This window comes from Urocitellus parryii, chromosome 8 (genome assembly GCF_045843805.1).
Source record: "Urocitellus parryii isolate mUroPar1 chromosome 8, mUroPar1.hap1, whole genome shotgun sequence".
Taxonomy (NCBI): Eukaryota; Metazoa; Chordata; class Mammalia; order Rodentia; family Sciuridae; genus Urocitellus; species Urocitellus parryii.
In genome coordinates this window covers 2112842-2135234 of record NC_135538.1, presented here as the reverse complement: position 1 = coordinate 2135234, position 22393 = coordinate 2112842, and positions in this window count along the sequence as shown.

Genomic DNA, 22393 nt, shown 5'->3' with positions numbered 1-22393 from the left:
ATTTTGTCACAGCACTGAAAACTCATTCAATGATAAGCAGACATTTCTGCACAATGTTTCTTATTAGTGGGATTCAGATTTACTGAATTACTTGAAGAGGTGAAGCTAGCCCCTTCATTTAGAAAGTCTTTCATTTAGAGACGAACGGAGGAAATTAATAAAAGTAAATATGGATCATTAGTGAAAATGGTATTTTCTTCTTTCTTTTCCTGAATCACTGAGAGTAGTTTCTGTTTACCAAGAAATGATAGCCAGACCAAATAAGTATAATTTTTTTGTGTTCTTAAGAAAACAATGAATATACTGTTGATTCCCTGATTCAGGTCAAGAGATCGATGAAAAAATTATAGCAAATGTCAGTGGACAGTTTTAGAAGCATTCTAACATAGAATCCAGATAGTATAGAAGCTTATAGTATTTGCCATTGAAAAACAAAATGTGTGTCATCAAACTTGATTCGCAGGATTACTCTATTTGGAACACACACAAAACTACATATCTCTGCTGGAAGAGACCCAGGAATACCTAAATAAATAGAGGTACTATGTACTTGGATAAGAAGATTCCATGATGTAAATGAGTCAATGCTTTCCAAGTCTATAAATGTATTTCTTTCAGTCCTCATAGGAGTAAGACAATGAAACTTGACAAACTAATGCTGAATTCATGTGGTAGGAGGTGTTGACAAATGGTCTCCGCAATTGCCCTACTTTCTCTGTTTCGCCACCACACTTATTTCCTTTACAACCTTTACCTCCCTTTAAAATTATTGGGTTTTACTGCCATTTTCCCTCCTGCATAATAAGTTCCACAATGACAAAGGACGGGGTGTATCTAGTTTGTAGACTTCTGTATCTGCAGCATGACCTAGTGCCTGGCTTATAGTAGGTGTTCAATATGTTGTTTTGAAAGAAAAATAATTTGAAAAATACTGAGCTATGGCATAAATTTACAGATTTGAGAACTATAGCAAACCCAAAAAGAAATCTATGTCTAGATACATCATAAACTGCTGATAACTTGATAAAAATGTCTAGTGAACACTAAAGCAAGGCGTTGACTTATTAGGGAGGAAAACATTCAGATGAACATGGGTCTCTGCCCAGAAATTGTGAAAGCTCCACACTCTAAAGTAATGTCCACCAGAATCCTATTTCTACTGGCAATCTTCTTCTGGAATGAAGGTTAAATAAAAATATTTTCAAATTAAGGGAAAGTAAGAGAATCCATTGGTAGGAGACCTGCTCTAAAAGAATCAGTAAAGGAAAAGATATGATACCAGAGGAGAATAGTAAACATCAGGAATAGTAATTGTATGAGTAAATGTAGACTAGCCTTTTGGGTTTAAAAAAATATGATTTGATGGTTACAACCAGCTAATCTGTTGGGTTTTCGGTGTACATGTCGTATGTTGATGCATGTGAATCATTTTTAATCCTAACACTGACACAAAATATGTGGGCTTTTTCCCATATAAACAGTCAGTTCTCCAACTCTCTGGGCACCAGCTGGATATCTATTCTTCACTTTTATTGTGACGCTAACTCTGGATAGTTAGCGTCAGAACCCACAGGCTAAGGGGTCCCTTATATTGCCCCACTTCAAATGCTAATTGCAAATTTCTCGCCTCCTGTATTTCTGACTGGGTATAAATTGGGAATTTCCATGAACCCCCCCTCCCAGGATTCAACGATTTGCTTGAAGAGCTCACAGAACTCAGATAAAACACTTATTATAAATGATATTATAAAGGGATCAATGAATATCTGGGTAAAGAGGTATATAGGGCAGGGCCTGGAGGAATCCCAACCACAGGAGTTCTGTCCACATGCAGTTGGCGTACATGCATTTGGATGTGTTTACCTGCCTGGAAGATCTCCAAATTCCATTGTTCAGGGTTGGTTTTTTTTTAATTTTTAAAAAATATATTTTAGTTGTCAATGGGCCTTTATTTATTTATATGCAGTGCTGAGAATCGAACCCAGTGCCTCACATATGCTAGGCAAGTGCTCTGCCACTGAGCCCCAGCCCCTAATTTAGGGTTTTTATGGAGATTCCATTACATATGCACAATTGATTAAACCTTTTGCTCTCGGTGGTCAGCTCAGTTTCCATCCACTCTCAGAGGATATGTGGGGTGAGGCTGGAATGTCTAACTCCCATCAGACGTAGTTTCACTGGCACCCAGCCTGCTTTCTGAAGCTACCAAGAGTCAACCTGTTAGCGCAAACCGAGAGGAATGGCTGAAAGCAGCTCAGAGGAATAGCAGGTCTCTCTCACAACCGTTATTCAGGAAAATCCAGGGATTTGGGCATTTCTAATCTTCGTTTGGTTGTCCAGTTGGTATCAGGAAAGTTGGGAGAATTGGTTGTTGAAAAATTAGGTATTTGGTGTCAGAAGTGTTAGGAGTGAACATTATAGGAGTCAAGAGACCTGTCGGTGGTAGTTTCTTCATTCAACTTGCAGAGGTGGAGTATCCTACGCACACCGGGGAAAGTCAGCTGTTACCCTTCGAGCCTCCCCTGCACACACTTTACACAGAGGTAGGGTAAAGGCTAAAAATAGATTGCCACAAAATGCTTAAAAGAAGGCGGTAAAGAGAAACGAGGAAATGATACTCCTGAAGACAAGCACATGAATTAAATATTAAATCTTAACAGTCCAAACCTCCCAGAAAGAAGGGATTGTCAGAGAAGGTTGATAAAAGAGAGCCCAGTGCTGTGCAGTCTGTAAGAACTCACTGGGATTAAAATAACAGACGTAAGTAAATGATGGAATTCTCTGTCTCCTTTTTTACATAGCACCAAAATACCAGAGGCAACGATTGACAGAAGCCGATGGAGAAGCAGGTAGTTCAGCATCCCATTTGCAGTAACTGATGGAACCCCAGGCAGAAGAGCAATAGGTCAGAAGACTGTAACAGCACTGCAGACCAACGAGGCCCAACAGACGTCTGAAGAGACTCTGCCCAAGAACAGGGGTACACTCCTCTCAAGTGCACATGGAACTTTTCTCCAGGCCAGATCATGTGTTGTTAGTCCCAAATCCAACTTCTGCAATTTAGGGGAGAAATAATACAAAGTATGTTTTCTAGCCACTTTGGAATAAAATTAGAAAAAGTAGGAAAAATTGGTTTGAGAAACTCGTCAATAGGTAGAAATTTAAAGATAGACTCCTAGATAACCAGTGGTTCAAAGGAGAACTTAATAAGGGAATCGTAAAACACTGTGTCCTCCAGATGGAAGCAAATGAAGATAGCACAGGCCAGATTCATGAGATATGTCTGAGGCAGGACTTAGAGGGAGATTTATAGCAGCAAATGCCTATATTAAGAAAGCTCTCCAATCAATAACCTGACCTTCCACTCAAGACACTGGGAAGAAGAGCACACTGAATCTGAGACAAGCTGGAAACGAGCAAAACGGAAAACAGACGATGGAGAAAATCAATAAAATCAGAAACTATTTCTTTGAAAACACACACACACACACACACACACACACACACACACACACCTAACTAAACTGTGAACTTACAGCTAGACTGACCAAGAAAAACAGATTCAAATCACTAGAGTTAGAAATAAAAGAGCATTATTTATGAGCTTATAGAAATAAAAAGAACTGTAAAAGAATACTGGAATAGCAACTGTTAGATGACTTAGAGGAAATGAGAAAATTCCTAGAAATAAACTACCAAAATTGACTCAAGAAAAAATAGAAAATCTAGATAGACCTAGATTTATGTGAAGAAATTGAATTACTAATCATTAAACTAACAATAAAGACAGAGCCCTGCACCAATGGGCCTCAGCACTAAATTGTATGCAACACCAACACTCCAAAACATGATGAAAGGAATTGAAGATCTGAGAGGAAATGCATCGCATGTTCATGATCAGGAAACGTGACTTTGTTAGAAATGACAGTATTTCCCAAATTTTCTATAGATTGAAAACAATCCCTAACAGAACAGCAACTGATATTTTTTGTAGAGATTAACAAATTGATTCTAAGATTGATATAGAATTCCAAAGAATCTAAAATAGCTACCCCATTTTTTAAAATGAAGACCAAAGTAGGAGGACTCATACTTTCTGATTTTAAAGCTTAGAACCATGCAGTGGAAATCAAGAACAGAGTGGTACTGACCCAAAGACAGAAATACAGAGCAATGGAGGAGACTGAGGATCCATAAAGAAAACCATCCATGGCACCTGATTTTGGACAAAGGTGCCAAGACCATTAAAGGGGGAAAGAGTGCTCCTTCCGACAGATGCCAGTGGGCCCAGTGGACAGAGCCATGCCAAAGAGTGGACTTTCCTCACCCCAGGTACGAAGATCAACTCAAAATGAGTCAAAGACTCAAATAAAAGACCAAAAACTAAAACCCGTAAATCATGGGAGTGAATCCTTGTGACCTGGGATTTGGCAACACATCCTTCAGTGAGTTACCAAAAGCCTGAGGAGTCAAAGTAAATAGATGAATTTGGCTTCATCAGAATTAAGAACTGTTTTGATTCTAAGGAGACCATCAAGAAGGTGAAAAGACAACCCTGACACCTGCAGATCAAACAAGGATATATGTATTCAGAACATGAAAAGATGGGTGAATGCCATTAGTCATCAAGGAGATACAAGTTAAAGCCATGATTGGGTGTCACGTCCCCACTCCCCAGGGTGGCTGGAATGGAGAGTCCTATTAGCAGATGTGGGTGAGGTGTGGGGAAGCCAGCCCTGGCATGCAGTTTGTGGGGAGACAAATGACACAGCTGTTTGGGAAACAGTTGAATGGTCCCCTGGATCACTGACCTGGGGAATTACCGTGTGGCCAGCCAGTTTCACCTGTAGGTCTGTACCTGGGGACAGATGAAAACAGGTCCACACGCAGAGTTGGAACATGGGTGTTCGGAGCCGTGTTATTCATAGTAGCCAAAGGTGGAAGCAGCCCAAGTGCCCATGAATGATGCAGGATAAGCAAAGTGTGATGTCCATACAATGTGATCAGTTGGCCATCAAAAGGAATTAAGAACTGACACATTCTACGGCTTGGATGAAACTTGAAAACTTTATGACAGGTGTGTAGAAGAAATTTTCAAGGCCCACATATTACATAATTCCATTTATATGAAAGTTCAGAACAGGTCCTCTGTAAAGGCAGAAAGTGGGTCAGTGGTTGCTGCTCAGGTCTGGAAGCATACCATGGAAGGTGCTTAAGAGTAGGAAGTTCTTTTTGGAGAGATGAATATACTCTAAAATTGGTTATGATGGTCACATGACTGGATATTCCAAAAACCCACTGACTTGAACTTCTAGTGGGTGAATTGAATGGTGTACAAATTATACGATGACATTAAATAAACAAAAAAGGGTAAAAAGACATACCATGTAAACGCTAATCAAAAGAAAGCTAGACTCAGCCTTAAAGGAGAATGAAATCATGCCATTTGCCAGTAAATACGTGGATCTGGAGAAGACCATGCTAAAGGAGATAAGCCAGGCCACAAAAGCCAAAGGCCAAGTGTTTTCTCTGATATGCGGATGCTGATTCCCAAAGGGGAGGGAAGAACAGAGGCACTTTAGGTAGAAGGGAGGGGAGGGGTTGGGGGGTAGGAAGGACAGACAGTAGGATGAATCAGACGTTATTGCCTTATGTGCATACATAACTGTATGACTGGTGGGGTTCTACATCGTGTATAACCAGAAGAAATTATACTCCGTGTACATGATGTATCATAGTGCATTCTACTGCCATATATAACTAACTAAAACAGAATTTTTAAAAAAGCTGGAGTGGCTATGTAAGTATCAGAAAAAGTAGACTTCGGAGTAAGGGCAGTTACGTGAGCTCTGAAGAGTTGTTCCCAAGAAGACACCTAGCAACAGCTGCCAGTCACACAGAAACCCATGGAGCCCGGGGAGGAAGACCAGTTCACCCGAGGAGTCACAGAAGGTGACTCGGCCATAGTCTGAGTCACCCGAGGACCACAGATGGAAACCAGCAAGGACCTGGTTGGACCAGACAGCAGCCGGTCCAGCTGGGTTAGGTGGCTTCTGTGGAGCAGTGCCCCAGACAGGGAGAGCGCACCTGCTTGTCAGGTGCACGAGGAGTCATCATAAACAGCTCCTGGTTTATGAAAGACCTGTTGCCACATCCAAATACCAAATGATGTGAAGTATTAAACTAAAAACTAATAAAGTATTCTTATTAGCGTATCACAAGCCAGTATTCTCAGGCCATCATAAGATCTCTAAGCACTTGGGAATTAAACAGGACATTTCTGTCGTCCATTATTAAAGGTCTTGGGAGGCTGGAGGCTATTGGTGCTGACTGAAAATGACAACACAACATATCGAAATGTGTGGGACGCACCGAAGCACGGCTTGAAGAAAACGTAGACTTCGATGCTCGTATTAGACCCTAAAAGAAAGGACAATGTCAAGTTGATGAGAGGCACAAAGAAACTGAACGCAGAAAAGCAAGAGAATCAATGATGCCCAAAGCTCAGTCTTTGAAAACATCAGTAAACTTCTGCACCAGTGAAACGCTCTCTCAAGACAAGGACAAGGCAGACATGACTGCTGACATGGGAATGGCAGAGAGGACCTCTGCAGGGACCCCGCACGAGAGCGCCCTGAGGGGACCACAGCTCGTCCCACGTGGCCTCAGATGAAGCGGGCCAGGGGCTTCACAGACAAACTGCCAGACCCATTCAAGGGGTCCGTAGCCACCAGAGAACTTGAGTGTGTGGCTAGAAATCTTCCAGTAAAAGCACACTCCAGACCCCCGTGGGTCCACTGCAGGCCTTCAGGAGGCCTTACAGAAATCAGGAGCACTGAGACTCCTCCATCTGCAGCGGCAGCACTGCGGGGACACACAGCCAGGCCAAGGCAACCCAAGGAGAGAAGGCCCTGCGTCCTCGTCCCTCGGGAGCACACAAGTGGCAGCTGTGCATGGCACCCAGCAGAGGTAGGACTGGTGCGAGGCGACCGCGCAGTTGGATTCATGTGACATTTTCTACATCTGCAAAACCGTGAACCTGACGTGTTGACATTCCCAAATAAAACAGCACGTGCTGTCCGTTGCTGTAGGAAGAGCATCGATTTGATCAGATCAACACCCTGATGTTAAAAGCTGTCAACAAGCTAGGACCAGTAGGGACTTGGCCTGACAGGGGACCTCTGCAGAAGCCCACCATGGGCATGACAGTGACGGGGTGACTGCTTGCTCTGAGATGAGGAGCAAGACAAGGTGGACATGCTGTCACTGGGCAAGAGGAGGAGATGAAAGGTATGCAGATTTGGAAGGAGACACACCTGTTCCCAGTCACAGGTGACTTGTTTTCCATGTGTGACATCCTTGGCCTGGTACTGCAGGCAGCATTGACCTCCTCCAGGTTCCCAGACTCTTCCCCCACGTGTGTGTAGCTCTGCCATAGAGGCCCCTTCACCAAGAGGTACCGAGACCTGACCCGGGTTTCCTTGGTCTGCATGTCCTTCCAGCTCATGCCCGAGGGTCTGTGCACCCCATCTTTCCCTCCTCACACCTGCTTTCTTTCCTGATGCCACAGACATCAGCTGCAGCTCCTTTGCAGAGGAAGCAGATGTAGCCACTGGCTGTGCACCTGCTGGTTTCACTGCCTGACCCTCAGTCTCTTCATCTCAAGAAGAGGAGTAGCCATACCTACCTACTTAATGGGTTCAGTTTCTAGAAATGTGCTGACTTCATCTTCTTTCTGTAACAGAAAAGAGAGGGATCAACCTATTTTCTCCATATTTTTCTTGGCCTTGAATGAGGTGAGGATAATTGTCTCCACTGCACATTTGTCTAAAGTCAGAAGAGAGTTGAACTTGGGTAGTGAACCTTGTTCAGCTTTCCTTCTCAGTGGAGGTGACAAAGAGGTCAGAAAACCTCTGTCTTCAAAGGAGGGACCTGGCCCATGTCAGAGTGCGCTATGGTCAAGGCCCCTCCCAGGGCCTGCCCTAGAGCCAGGTGTGCCCATGCTGGTGGGTGGGTGCCAAGGGTGTGGTGGGCTGTTGAGAAGGCAGAGGAGGTCTGGACACAGGTGGGCCTGGTGCCTGAGGGGACAGTGGCATCTTTGGCTGGACTGCATCTCTCGGTGTCCTAGAAATCATGTCTCCTTGCAGTTGGGTAGATGGACATCAGTTTGTGTGGGATGCGAGGCAGCCTCCAGCTGGGTCCACCCTGCAAGGACATGGTGGCATGGTGACGGGGCGCTAGGCCTGCCTCCTCCTCCCCTCCTAGAGACTCACCCCCGGTGCTGTCACCTTTAAGCCCTTTTGAGGTACACTAACTCAGACATGCATTTTATAGATCCTGAGAGTTTGGGATCGTTTCTGTCTATACTCAAGTAATAACTCCTTGGGTCTTAATTACCAGTAACAACATAGAAATTGATTCTTTGATTTCTGAAAATGTATTCTCCAGCTGTCCAGAAAGAAGGGAGGATGGATCTGGGGGAAACTGGCTATTAACTTGCTTTTTCTTTCTGTAATGAAGCCTCCCTAGTTTACCAAAAACGCAGTGAAATGTCTGACTTTTCCTGGGAGAACCTGTAGACTCCAGTGGTTTAACTCAGGGGCGAGGTGGAGACAGCAGCTCCCTTTGCCTGGGCCTGGCTGGACAGATGGATGGCACAGCAGGTGGCTTCTTCAAGCCCCCTGGGCATCCCCTCCCCCAGTGTCCTGTAATCTCACTCACAGGCAGCTGCGCAAGCACCTGACCTTCCCAGTGACCTCCAAAACAACTTCCCTCTATCACAGACCCTTTCCCAACACCAGCGCTGCATGACCTCCCCAGGACATGGGAGAAGAGCATCCGTGACATAATGGGCAGATTGTGAATTGAAATCTGATTCCCACTGCGGCACTTGTACAATGAAGACAGCACCTGGTGTGCACAAAGCTTATCAGGTACTCAATGAGAAAACAATGAGTAACATGCCAAGAGGGCCCCGGTTCCCCCTACCTTCACCTCTGTGAAGCTTTCAACATGTGGGTTTGGGGGCACAGACTCCCAGCCTGTGAACCGTCTGAACTGTGGGGACTTCCAGCCGTTGCAGCCCCTCCTGAGGAAGTGGTCCAAGAGATGAGACCTTTTACGACTATTGATCTCTGGGAATTTCTGGCTTTTCCAGCCTGTCCACCTGTCAAGCACCCCTAGCAGGTCCTGCCCAGCCTCATTCCAACAGTGCTCTCGTCCACCCTGGACTTCTCCCAGAGGCAGTGGACATGGTTTCATTCTGGGGACACGGGGAGCAGAAGGAGAGCAGAGCACGCTGGACTCTAGACCTCAGGGGCTTCCGGTTCCAGAAGAGCAGTCATTTCACCAGCCTGGATCGACCACACGCGTCACCTGGCGACCCTGACTCTCCGCAGGTGGGAGCTGCAGGCTGCCCAGAGGGTCAGAAGGCTGAGACCTGGAAACCCCGAGGATCGCTGGCTATTGCCGCACAGACTCAGTACGTGCTTTGGCACCAGGTCAGCACCGCAGGCCTCTGGCCAGGTGTGGGTTCTCCCCTCCAGCAAGCAAGCAGTTCTGCGGCAGCGGTACCAGCCAGGTGTGCTCTGGTTCAGTCTGATTTTGCTGCTGTCCACCCGGAGACAGAGGCAACCCACTTCAGAGGCCCATCTCAGCCCCAGGGGTTTTCCTTTTGCTCCTTGCCGTCTGTGATCCCCTCCTCGGGTTCCACTCCGGGCCCCAGGGGCTTGGAGAACTCAGGGAACACATGGAGAGGTTGCAGGGTGATGAGTGGGGGATAGGTGCAGAGTTCCCATGGCCACCCGGAGTGCTGCCCTCCAGGAGCTCCCTGACCCCACTCTCCCTGGCCTTATGGGGGCTTCCTCGAACAGCCACAGTTGAAGCATGGACAGCTGTCCTGAAGTGCGGTGGAACAAAAGGGTCTGAGCTAATGCTGACGGCTGGGCAGCGTCCCCGCAGGGCTGGCCGAGGGTCCTCCTTGGCCTCTGCGGGACCCCTCTGGAAGGAGGGGATCTTACCATTTACCAGTGGACAGGTGGGTCAGGGCAGGCCTTTACAGCCTACTAAAGGCAGAGGGCAGGACGCATAGCGCTGCCGTGACCCGCCTTGGGGAAGAGAAATTCTCGTCCACTGCTGGCCTTGGGTGAGAATCTCAAGCTTAGAACTGGGGACAGAACATATGCTGGGTTCTGCACGGTGTGGGGTGTAGAATGGATGAGCTTCAACACAGATGTGTTGTGTTGATCCAAAGCGGTTTTTAGGAATGGCATCTTCTGGGAAAGACCCAGGTAAGATGGGTCTGCGGCTGAGGGCTGGAGCCCAGGCTGTGCCCTCACCCGTCACAAAGCCCGCGTGCTGCCACTCCCACCACAGCCAGGTTTCCCTGGAGTTCTGCTCAGAGGTCCAGTAGGAAAGCCAGGAAAGGGGCGGCAGATCCTTCCCACCTTCCCACCTTCCCACCTGCCCACGGAGGCATCTGCGGGGCCTTTGTCTCTCTGGGCGGCTGCTTTCCCGTCTAGGGACCTGAGGTGAGTCAGACTGCGTGAGCCCATGTTCCCGGGGGACTGGTCCTTGCTAAGTCTTCCTTGATGAGCAGCCAGTGCCCAGGTGCACATTTTCTCCGAGGGAGAAGCTGAGAAGCACCATAGGGCCCTGGGGGAGAAGGTGGCTTCCTCCAGAGGAGCACCCAGGCAGAGCCCTGGGGGACTGGGGCCTTGGGAATGACCAGAGTCCACCCTGTAGCTGGGGGGGGGGTGAGTTCCAGGGGTCAGGGGAGGACTAGAGGACACATATGAAACGAAAAGGAAGAGGGACAAACATGTCCCAGACTCCATGCTGGTGGCAGCGTGCTCGTCTGTACACGGTGGACTTGGGGACGATGACCCACCAGTGGTGCTTAGGGTCGGCCTGGCTCTGTGTTGTTCCCAGAACTTAGACTGAACTGCCGCCTGGGCCTTTGCTGTGCTGCAAACCTGGGGAAGTCCGGCTGTTCCGTGGCCCCTTGTAAAAAGTCTCAGTTTCAGATTCTCAGGTTGAGAGGGTCATTGGTGGATGGCGTCTCTGCTCGTCCTGGCTGCCTCCCAGGGAGACAGCAGGGAGCCCAGGGCCTCTGGACGTGCCTGGTGCCAGACCCGGCTCCTGGATGCCCAGAGGGAGGCCCTGTGAAGCAGCGCGGGGCTGGCCCAGGCTGTGTCGGGTCAGGTCTCTGAACTCTAAGATCTGGGCCACAGCATGCTGCAGCTGCAGGAGCCAGGGGTCTGGAGAAGAGCTCCCCATTCCTTCCAAACGGGAAAGTGGACAGCTGTGCAGCTGACCAGTGAAGATTGCTTCTGGTGCTGAGGTCGCACTTCTGGGAGGAGCAGTGGCCTCCTTCTTTCCCATGCGGTCCCCACCGACCCCTGGAGCTGCTCATGTCTGCCCTCACAGCCCCTCGCTGGTGCTGGGTATGCCCAGCCCAGCTCTGGCCACGCTGGCCTTGCTCCACCGGGCAGGAAGCACTTGCTGCAGTGCACCGCCAGCCCCTGCTCTAGGAGCAGGCTCCAGCGCCATGGGGCAGTCCTGCCCTTTGGACTCAAAGTCTGCTCTGGGTGGCTCTGTGATCTCACTTGCTCTGCTCTTGTCACGTCTGGCCCCACACCTGAGAGCTGGCCTCCCCACCCCCCCTCCACAGGACGCTGCACCCCTTCCCAGCCCGGTGAGCACAGGCTCCTCCCGTCCCTCGATGGCCTGCCTGCTCGGGGCCCTCTGGACCACTAGCCCCAGAAGGAGGGGTGGAGCATTCTGGAAACATGCCTCTTATGCAAAGGGAGCTCCTCTTTCCCCATCCCTGGGACCACTCAGGTTTCTGCCTCCTCTTGTGAAAGGAGGTGTGAGGTAGGACTGCGCCCTCCTGCCCGAGGAAGCCTGGTGAGCCACCAGACCTGCAGCTGGCCTGAGCCCTCCAGGGAGCCTGGGCCCAAGACAAGCAGGTCAGCGGGCTCTGCAGAGGGAAGAGCCCTTCAGGGAGAGATGGGAGGCCTGACCTCTGCCATATCTGACAGATCCGGGAGGAGGAGGGGCCGCCATGCGAGTGTGTGGGGACAGAGCAGGTAGAGCCTCCTCGGGGGCACATACAGGCTGCTGGGCCTCCAGCGGACCGCTGCTGCTCTGTACTATGGGCCTTCCCAGGGCAGCACCTGGAGACCAGAGCCCCCGGTGGCCCAGGCATGCAGTGGTGACCACGGTACCCTGGAAACAGGCACAAGGGTTGTCCTTTTCCCATTGTGTTTTCTGCAGCAGGCAGAGCCTTCAGCCCTGAGACCTCGGCTGCCGAAGGAGGGGCAGATGTCCCCCACCCCCGGCTAACCACAAGGACAGGCAGAGCCGACTGCCTGGGAGGGCAGGGATGCCCTCAAGGACCCAGCTCGGAGGCCAGACGCAGGGGCTCATCTCAGACCCAGGACCATGGAAGCCCCTCCTTCCACACCATGAGCCTGACACCAAATAACGCAGCAAGCAGCGGCGGTCAGTCGTGTCCTGGGGAAGGGCCGGAGCCAGGAGAGTCCCACATGGTGCAGGCCTGTGGGCACAAAGGGGGAAGAAGGGCTGGGAACACTGAGGAAGGCCTCTGGCACCTCAGCCCCATGTGACCTAGAGCAGCTGGTCACCCTGGGCTTGGGACACTGATGCAAGGCCAGTGTGGTCGGCAGAAACAGAGCCCAAGCCCGTTGAGCTCCGGACCAGACTGGCAACCACCTGCTCCGCACTCTCTTAAAGGCATATAGAATATCTCCTGCAGCACTGCAGTTTGGATCTGAAGTGTCCCCACAGGCCCCTGGGGTGCAGGCCTGTCCCCAGCCGAGGTGCTGTTTACTGAGAGGGGAGGACCTGTCAGAGGTGGTGAAGCCAGGATCAGACAGGCAGTCAGTCTAGAAAGGTAAGGCAAGTCAGGTCAGCTCAAGGAGGTCGACTGTGAGTGAGGCTGGGAAGTTGGAGACTGTCCTCTTGAAGTGGCCCCCCTTCTCCACAGAAAATCCCTCCTCCCCATGGCTGATTCTAGGACTGTCAGCAAAAGAGTCCAGTGTGGATAAACTTCCTATTTTCATGTCGCCCTGCTTACTTGGCCACTGGCCGAGAAGATACCAGCACTCCAGGTGCTGGACACCCCTTACTAGTTATCACAAACGTATCCAGTAGAGTAGTTTGTAGAACTGTGCAAACGAGGCCTCTGCCTTGAGCTGGGCTTCACAGAGATGTCTACATTCTTAAGTTACAAATGGGCCCATGGTAACAGCTGGCAGGGGAGGAAAGAGAGGGGAGAAGAGGCTCCCCCTTCTCAGGTGCTGTCCTTGGAGGGTTAACTTGCCCAGAACAGTGAGAGAAAACGCTGATTTCATGTGAACTTCTGCAAACTGTGAACTTCTGAGCCCCTCCCCTTAGATGCTGGGTATAAAACTCTGAAACTCCCTGAACTCAGGGTTCAGGGGATTGACTGATTACAGCAAAAGCTGTGCCCTCTGAGCCTGGCTGCAGCCAAATAACCCTGTTTCCTGCCGTCTTCGGGGCCTTGCCTCCTCTGTCCCTGCCCCACCCTGAGGGACTGAAGTGCTCTTTCCTTCAGAGCCCTTCCTCCACCCTCATGAGAGCCTGCCCCTGCTCCGACCTGTTGCCAAGTCACCGTCCCAGGGATTGCCACTCCTGTGTCCTGCCTGGGCTCTCCATCCTGCCCTTCCCCCTTCAGCCCACCTGTTCCCACCCTTTGGCTGTCCAGCAAGCATCCCTGGGCCAGTCCTGGCCTGGTCACTACACAGGAAGGAGAGGGAGGAAGGGAAGGGAGCAGGAGACAAAGGAAGCCTAGGACAGACACCTTGCTCCTGGGGACACCAGGCCACCGACTGTAAAGCAGAAAAGGCGTGAGATCGGGGACCACGGAACAAGGAGGAGGCACCAAAAGGAGGTTTATTGGGGGGACGCTCCCCCGTGAGGTTCACTGTCCAGGAAGGATGGGGGCCGGGAAGTCGGGGCGGAACCGTGCAGATGAGGGACGCTGCAGTGGGAGTGCCTCGGCCACTAAACTGCAGCTGTGGACAGCAGGTTGGCCAGCCCAGCAGGTCCCTCAGGGCCAATGTGTTGACCTGCAGCTGGCGGGACCCCTGCCATTCAGCTTCTGATTGGCCCTTTCAGGTCTCCCCGCCCACGGGACTGGCTGCCGGCCCAGCACCAGCTATGGCCCCTTCTCCCTCCCAGGAGAAGTCTACTGACCCTTTTTGCATAAACCCTGCTTTGTGTGCGGCGGCTGCTCTAATGTTCAACCTTCAACGCGTGTGGCAGCGGAACTCGGCACCCATAACCGCGGGACAGTGGGGCCCAGTGGAGGTCGCTGGGTCACTGACCTGTGCCCTGGGCGGGATTGTGGACCTCCCACCCCACTTCCACACTGTGCTGCCTCACCTCAGGCACCAGGCCACAGGGCCGGTCATTCATGGACTGGCCCCCAGAAATGTGACCCAAAATAAACCTTTCCTCCTTTATAAAAAATATTTTTAGCTCCACAGGGACACAGTACCTTTATTTGGCTTATTTATTTTTATGTGGCGCTGAGGATGGAACCCAGGGCTCACATGTGCCCCAGCCCCAGCCCAAACCTTCCCTCTTGATAAGGCGAGTCAGCCCTCATATTTGTTACAAAACCAAACCAAACCAACTAATTGCCAACGGATAAACCCATCACCACAAGCAGACTTAGGGCTGCCACAGATGCTGGACACTAAGACAGGGACTTTAAAATCACTGTGAAACATACTAACACAGGGACCTTAAAAGAACTGATAAATAAATGATCTATAGAAAAAATATATAGCATGCATGACCAGATGGGAAATTTCAGCGACACACAGAAGCCAAGCCATAATTAGAAATACTACAAGTAAAAAAATATGAAATCAGTTGTGAATGATTCCTTTGGCAAACTTATCTGCAGACTAGTCTCAGCTGCAGAAAGACAAATGAACTTGACGGTAGATCCACAGAAATATACACAAAAGAGTGGAGGGAAACTTATATAACAGGGAATCCAATTGCGGTGGACATTGTCCAATGACCTAATAATGTACAGTAGGAGTACCAGAGTAAGAGAGGGAACAGAGCAGAAGAAATACTTAAATAGACAGTAGTTGGGAATTTTCCAAATCGAATACAACAAATCCCAGATCCAAAAAGCACAGAGAATCTTTAAAAATAAAAAAAAACCGATTTTTAAAAAACCCTAAACCAGAAGGCACACGATATTCACCCTGTTAAAAACCAAAGATAGGGAGAAAATTAAAAAGCATCCAGGGAGCAAAAACCAAAAGCACTGTACACCCAGGAAGACGGATCGTCGCCACAGGTTTCTGGTCAGATATTGTGCGAGTGGAAGACAGTGGAGTGACATCTTCAAAGTGCTAAAGTCAAAAACTAAAAGAGTTCTATATCCAGTGAAAAGATTTTTCAAAAATTGAAGGCAAAAATAAAACTTTTTCAAACCAACAACAACAAAAAAAACCCCAAACCACAAAAAAAAACCAAGCCAAGCTAACTCATCTCTGGCAGACCTGTGCTACAGGAAGTGTGAAGGGCGGCTCTCTGGGCTTTCGGGAAATTATGCAGATGAAAATTTGGATTTATACAAAGAAATAAGGAGCGCTGGAGATAGTTAAAAATAAAGCACAGGTTAAAATTATCTTTCTTATGACTGATCCTTTAAGAGATGGTTGAGAGGATCCCAAGCTTGCTGAGGCTGGCTGCAGGGCTCCCTGGTACAGCCCTTGCCCTACCCAGGACCTGGGTCCACCCCAGCCCCGCAAGACACAAAACCCACATGTGGACATAAGTACGTGGAAACAGGTGCACAAGGGTAGGGGGAGAAAGAAGCGTGGGAGGCAGCAGCTGAAACACAGAGTTTTAAGTCCGAGCCCCTCGGGCATCGTGAGGCTGTGAGCTCTTCCACTTGGGCTTAAGTGGGAATTTCACATCTGTTGATAAGATCGGTGGACTGTTCTTTTTCATATTTATTTTTTAGGTGTAGTTAAACACAAGACCTTTATTTTATTTATTTATCTTTATGTGGAGCTGAGGATCGAACCCAGGGCCTTGCACATGCCAGGCGAGCGCTCTACCGCTGAGCCCCAGCCCCAGCCCGGATCGGTGGCCTTTTGAAGTTTGGAATGTTCTTTTCCAGTATCAGCAGTCCAAGCATCCGCTGAAGGGAAGTCTTGCTTGATTCAGTGGTTCCCAAACTGAGTTCATATCGGAATCACCCAGAGAGTTTGCCAAACACTCAGAACATCCTGAACCTTCCGGGCCCCTGCCTAAAGATCTGAAGCCACAGATCTGTAGGCAGGTCCCTGAGTGGAACTGGCAGCTGCCACGTCAGTGGGTCCCTGCTAAGCAGGGAGCTGACCTCAGCTGGGGTGCCGCTCCTGGAGGACTGATCTAGTGAGGGAGACCCTAAGACGTGGCCCCATGGTGACTTGGGGACAGTGAATTCCTACTAAACAGGAGCTCCTTGCCTGATAGCTGGGTGCCTCAGGATGGTCCAGAATCGGGAGGAATACCTGTTTATCATGGGTGACTGCTGCTTCCTTCTAGCCCAGAAAGCCCCCCCTTTCACTTCCTTCTGAGTACAGGGGCTACATGATGGGGTGGTCTGCAACAACAGGGATCCAGACTGGATGTCCTTGGTGAACCTCGGCACTGTCACTCCAGGAACGTGGGGACCATGAAAACCACGCAAAGGTGGCAGACCACGCCCGTCTGTAGGGTGGTCCTCTGTGTCCTAGAGCGAGACTCTTAGGGGTCCCTTGTGGGTCAGAGAGGAGCTCTGGGGTCTCCTGCGGGTTAGAGGGGAGCTCTGCAGTCCTCTGGGGTTTCATGGGATTCCCCTGGACTGCAGACTCTGGACCAGCAGTATCTTTGAGGCACCCTGGTTGTCTTTTGGCCATGGGTGTGACGTGCCCATGGCACTGTGGAACATGGGTGCCTAGTGCTGGGGAGTCACCCTCAGTGTCGTAGAGGTGAATGACAGCAGAACAGGCCATCAGTGTTCGTGAAGGACAGGGTCGGCCGTGGGCGAAGGGGCTCCACTGCGTTCCTGTGCCTGGCAGGACCACTCTGCCTGGGGGGGCTAGAGTCCACAGGCCCTGGAGGACCTCGGAGGAAACAAGGCATGGATTTGCCCCCTTCCCTGCGAGGGAGAGCAGAGAGAGGACGGGAAGTGTCCGAGCTCTGCTGAGTGGCTGCGGGAGTGACTCTCCTTCTCCAGAGGGGCTGCTTCCTTCCAGCGGCCGTCATTGGCCGTCAGCCGCCCTGCCCGCTGGGCCGTTCTGTTGTTCCTGTCTCTTTTTACCTCCGAAGCCCACTTCCTCCATTCTGGGGGTCCTGTGTGTCAGGCGCTGTGAGATGCACAGCGATGGTACCAAATGAGTAATTTCCTGCCAACCCTCCAGAGAGACGCCTCTCCCAGGGGACCCGGCCCAGGCCACCAGCAGCATCCTGGAGCGAGGCCCCACTGTCCGGGGGATCTGGTAGAGTCTCCTGCCCGCTGGCTCAGTGTGCTCCAGACCTGTGTCTGTGGCCTCTTCCAGGACCCAGGTGGGAGCCTGCTGCTCCTTCCCGGTCTCCAGACTCCACCCCCCACCTGTCAGGCAGCTGTTTCCCACAGTCACACACAGGACACTGAGGCTCAGATGAGCTCCTCCCACGAGTCACCCCACGGATGTGGACAGCCAGGAGTCAAGTGCCCATGCTCTTGACCTTGGAGCCCCATCACTGGGTGAAGACCTGTTTCGTGTGGCTCTGTTCGGGGGTCACCCACGCACCCCCTCACATCCCCCGCACACTCCCACTTCTGAGGTCTGCACACTTTAGTAATGTCACCCAGAGGGCATCTCAACTGCAAAAGGAAGTGTGAAAGGAGTAAGGTCCAGTGTGGGCTTCCATTAATTCCCCTGAAACGGATTGGTCCAGCGGCTAGAAGCATCCGTGTGTATTTTGGCAAACCAAAGAGCTTTGTTTGACGAGCTGTTTCGGCAAGGTGGCAGGCCTCAGGGTCCCCAGGAGGGAGCAGTGGGAAGGAACGCCAGGCCACGGAGGAGCCACGGAGGAGGTCCATGCAGAGGTCCCACGTGAAGGCCATGCACCCTCTTGCTCTTTTCAAGTCAAAACCTCTTCCCCTTTTCGGATGACAAATCACAAAGGTGGTGTGCCCCAGATTGCTGCAGCCTCGCCCTATCTGTGCATCAACTGCAGGCTGATACAAGATCAGGTCTAGAGATTGTGCAAAAGGGAGATAAGATTTTCAAAAAACCCACACGCTAGTTTTTCAAGTAAGTCACTCCCTCATTTATTCATTCACTCGAGAAATACTTCTTGAGCGCCTGCTGGTGAGTAGACCCTACTCTGAACGACGGGAGGTAGAACGTCACATCCCTCTGCACTGGGCCCTGTCTCCCAGGGACAGCAGACAGGTGGAGGGGGCGGGAAGTGAGAGGGAGCATTCAGCTGAGCAGGACTGGGAGAGGAGTGGGAAGCCCTGGCAACCAGGGATTCCAGAGAAGGGAGGCCCCCAGGAAGGGAGGGCTGGCCACGAGGCTGTCAGGGAAGATGTTCTTGGCAGAGCACCCGCCAGAGGCCAGGCCGGCCTCAGGGGCTGAGCAGACCTAAGAGAGCATGGTTGCCAGGCGACTGGTGGACACACTCGGGAGACAGGGAAGGGCCTGCTGGGAGGTGGTCCGTCCTGCAGAACCCTCTGCAGAGGTCAGAGGTGGGGCAGGGCCTCCTGGCAGATGAGAGCCAGGGTCCAGGGGTCAGGAGGGAGTGGAGAGAGAGAAGGTGCAGGATCTGGGACCAGAGATACGTATGAGACCCTGAGGAGAAATGGATGTGGAGAGAGTGGTCAAGGGTAGGACCAAGTCAGGGCCGAGCTGCTGCAGGGAGTGGCCTGCGCTGACCTCAGCCTACCTGGAGGGGCGGGGCAGGAACAGGTGTGGGCAGGGCAGGCCGCCTTTGGCCTCAGGTATTGGAGACCCTTCTAAATTCCCCAGTGGGGAGACTGTCTGCAATTCCACAGAAGGACCTGACCATGCAATATGGGGGCAGAGAAGGAGGAATAGTCTCTCCCCCAAATTCACACCCACCTGGAACCTGGCGTAACCAGCTGTGGGTTCAAGGCCAGGTCATCTTAGATGCAGGGTGGGCCTCTTAAAAAGAGGGAGAAGGAAGTCCTCTGTGGCTGTAGGCAGAGACTGGAGTGACCGTTTATTTCCTGCCACTGTCTGTCAGAAGTTGCCCTGGAATTCCAGGCCAGCGGCACCCCCAGAGCCCTGTCCTCTGTGGCGGGCTCCTTCCTTGTGTTCGCTAGTCTCCATGTGGGCCTGGCATCCCCATCGGCTGGACCCAGCTACCAGGCTGCCTGTCCATCCCCAGCCCCTCCTACCCGACCTCGGGAAGGCGTTTGAAATCAGCTGTGGGGGGCGATTCACACCACAGAAATTGGTGGCCCTTTTCTCCTGAAAAGCCAGGTAGATAGACATTTATAGTCCCCTCTGGCCAGACCTTTAGTTCAGAGTGATTTCCGGATGATTTCCCAGTGTCTATTGCTGCCCTGGCCCCACGCTCCCTTACTCCAGGGACTCTTGGGAGCTGGGCCTTGAGGGCCTTGGCTGCTCACAGAGGTGCCATCGATAGAGAAGTGGAGACTGTGGTCCCTCCCCTGGAGTGGCCGTGTGTTTTGGGTGGGGGGTGATTTTCATCATCACTGCTGTGTGGACAGGTATTGTTGCAGGACCATGAAGGGTGCCCCATGTTAGTCTGGACCTGGGGCAGACCGGAAGGCTTTTCCCCAGAAGCGGAGGTCACCTGGCATGGGCACACTCTGTGCACGCACTGCTCACGTCATTCCTGCGTGCTCCATCAGGGCTGGACCCTGGCTATTCCCTTGGGACCCGGGTCCTGACCCTGCCGCCTCCCTGCTTCTTCACGGTCACTGTCCCAGTGGGCTTCAGTGGAGACCACCCTGCTAAAGAGCTCGGGAGAGGGTGCTTGTTCCCTCTCAGGGGTGCCCTGGTCCTTCTCAGAGCCTCCAAGGTTTGCAAACTCACTGTCAAGCCCGGGCAGCCTCAGGGCCGGCGCCCCAGCACCTTGCCAGACCTTCCGCGGCGCTGCCTGACCCTGGCACACACCTCCTGGGAGCCCGGCCTGCCTCAGGATTCTTGCCATCTCTGTTGTGTCTAGCAGGTGGCTTCTCTGGCTGGGTGTCACCCCTGCCTTCCCGCTGTCACACCACATCCCCTAGAGCACCCCCGCCCCGCCCTGTGCCTCCTGGGGGTTGGCTGGTGTCCTGTGTGCAGGAAGCAGAGGCGCTCAGTGTGGGCTCTGCATCTGGACGCAAAAACTCGGCATCTGGTGGGGCTGGATTCTGGTTCGGCTGTTAGCAGTTTGTTCCGTAGCAGCCCAAAGGCAGACACTTCTCTGTGAAGAGACCTAACCAGCGGCAGGGGGATGGATCTTCCAGGAATCGAGGGCACGCTGTAGCTTCTCTCGGGGCTTGTGGTTAGATAGTGACGGAGACTCTCAGTACAGCACACACCAGAGCCCCAGAATCTCTGTTTCACTTCTAGTCTATCCAGTGGTCTCACGTGATCTGCAGTCACTCAACCACCCTGTACTTTGCACAGAAGAACAGGCAACTCAGCTCCGGGGACATGGCGGTTGGTTTCAACCCATCGTCCTCTCTAGGAGTAGAGCATTTGTAAATCTCAGCATGTCTGTGAGCAGGAGCTGTCAGATGGTGTGTCTCCATAAACAGATGAGTCACGGCAGGGAGACAGCTCATGGCGTCAGGTGGCACGGTCCCTCAGAAGGTAGCTCTGGGGCCAATGGTAGGGAGGGAGGCCCTTAGCTATGGCTCCCCTGAGAACCTGCTGTGGCGGCTGAATCACTGGACAGTCATCTCTTCTCTATGCTAGAAAGCTCTCCCTGGAGGAGCTGGTACCTACTGAACCTGCCCTGACTCTGCCTTGGTCTCCACACCTAGCACCACCCCTGGGGCACACGAGGCCCCAGAAGGGGAACCGAGACCCGAGCTGTTTCCTTCCACATGATGCTCTGCACGGCCGAGTTAGCGTCCATGCTGTCCCCTGAGTTTCTCACTGGGGACTAAACACACTCGTTCCTATAAATAATTTTTTATAAAGGCCATGGCCCACATGCCGGGCCATTCGATGACAGTCCTAAAGCCACCCACAGCCCTGCCAAGTGCTTGTTGGAAATGACCCATGTATCACCTGACGAGCTGAACCGTCGGTGGGGCTCTGCTCCCTTGTCTGGAGCTTCCCCTGGGGTGGCCCAGGGAGTAGCGTCTGGCACCCTGGTCCTTCGGGGTGTGATTTCACAGTGCTCCTCCGGAGGTGGAGTCTGCCTCGGCCTGAGACTGGCCGTGGTCAACAGAATGTGGCACAGGCCATGGCGTGGGGATTCCGGGTCCACCTGAGCAACCTCGGCTGCAGGGGGGCTCTGACGGGGGGGGCCAGGTGTGGCCAGGCCGCGTGAGGATGAAGAGCACCCAGGGACCTGGTCCCGCCGACAGAGTCCTCCCTGCCAGCGCCTGTTTGCCTCTAGACTAAGCAGGGAGCGAGTGGGCCAGTCACACTGCAGCCCAGCAGCAGAGCCTCCCAGGTCTCTGCCGACTGTGGCAGCAGCACAGGGTCAGTGTGTACCCCTGGGGGGGTTCTTACGGGGTGTTCTTTTGGTGATGGATAATTGCTACCCCAGACGACCAGCAGTGCCCCAAATTGGAGTTTCTATTACAGGGACCTTAGTACACAAGTGACCAGGGACCTTCATCAGATCATTTTTACTAGGCCAGTCTCTCTGCCCACACTGTCCAGTGTGGTGGTTACCAGTCGCGTGTGACCACGGAGCAGCCTGGTGCGGGACTCTGAACCGAGATACGCTCTTCTTGTGAAATGCACACCTGACCGAGGTCGAGGGTCTCATGGTCAGCTGTGCTCATCTACACTGATGACGCCGTGAGACCGTTATCTTTTGATATCTTGAGGTAAAATGAAAGGGTTTTGCAAGTCAAGCCCCCCCCCCCCCCCCCCCGGTTTCTTTGGACTCCTAGAATGTGACCCTAGAAAACGGAAGTCACGGCCTCGACTCGCGTCCCTGTCCTCGGACGCCGTGGCTCCAGGCCCGTCCCTCCCGCCCGTGTGCGGGTTGGCCTTCCTCTCGGATTCCCACACGTGCCGTCAGGCGGGACTTCCGGCTCTCTGCAGGGCCCATATCAGAGCAGATGCCACGATTCAGGGAGCTTGGTGAGCACCGTGGCCTTCTTCTACCAAGTCATCGATCAGGAACCATCCTGGCCCAGGGA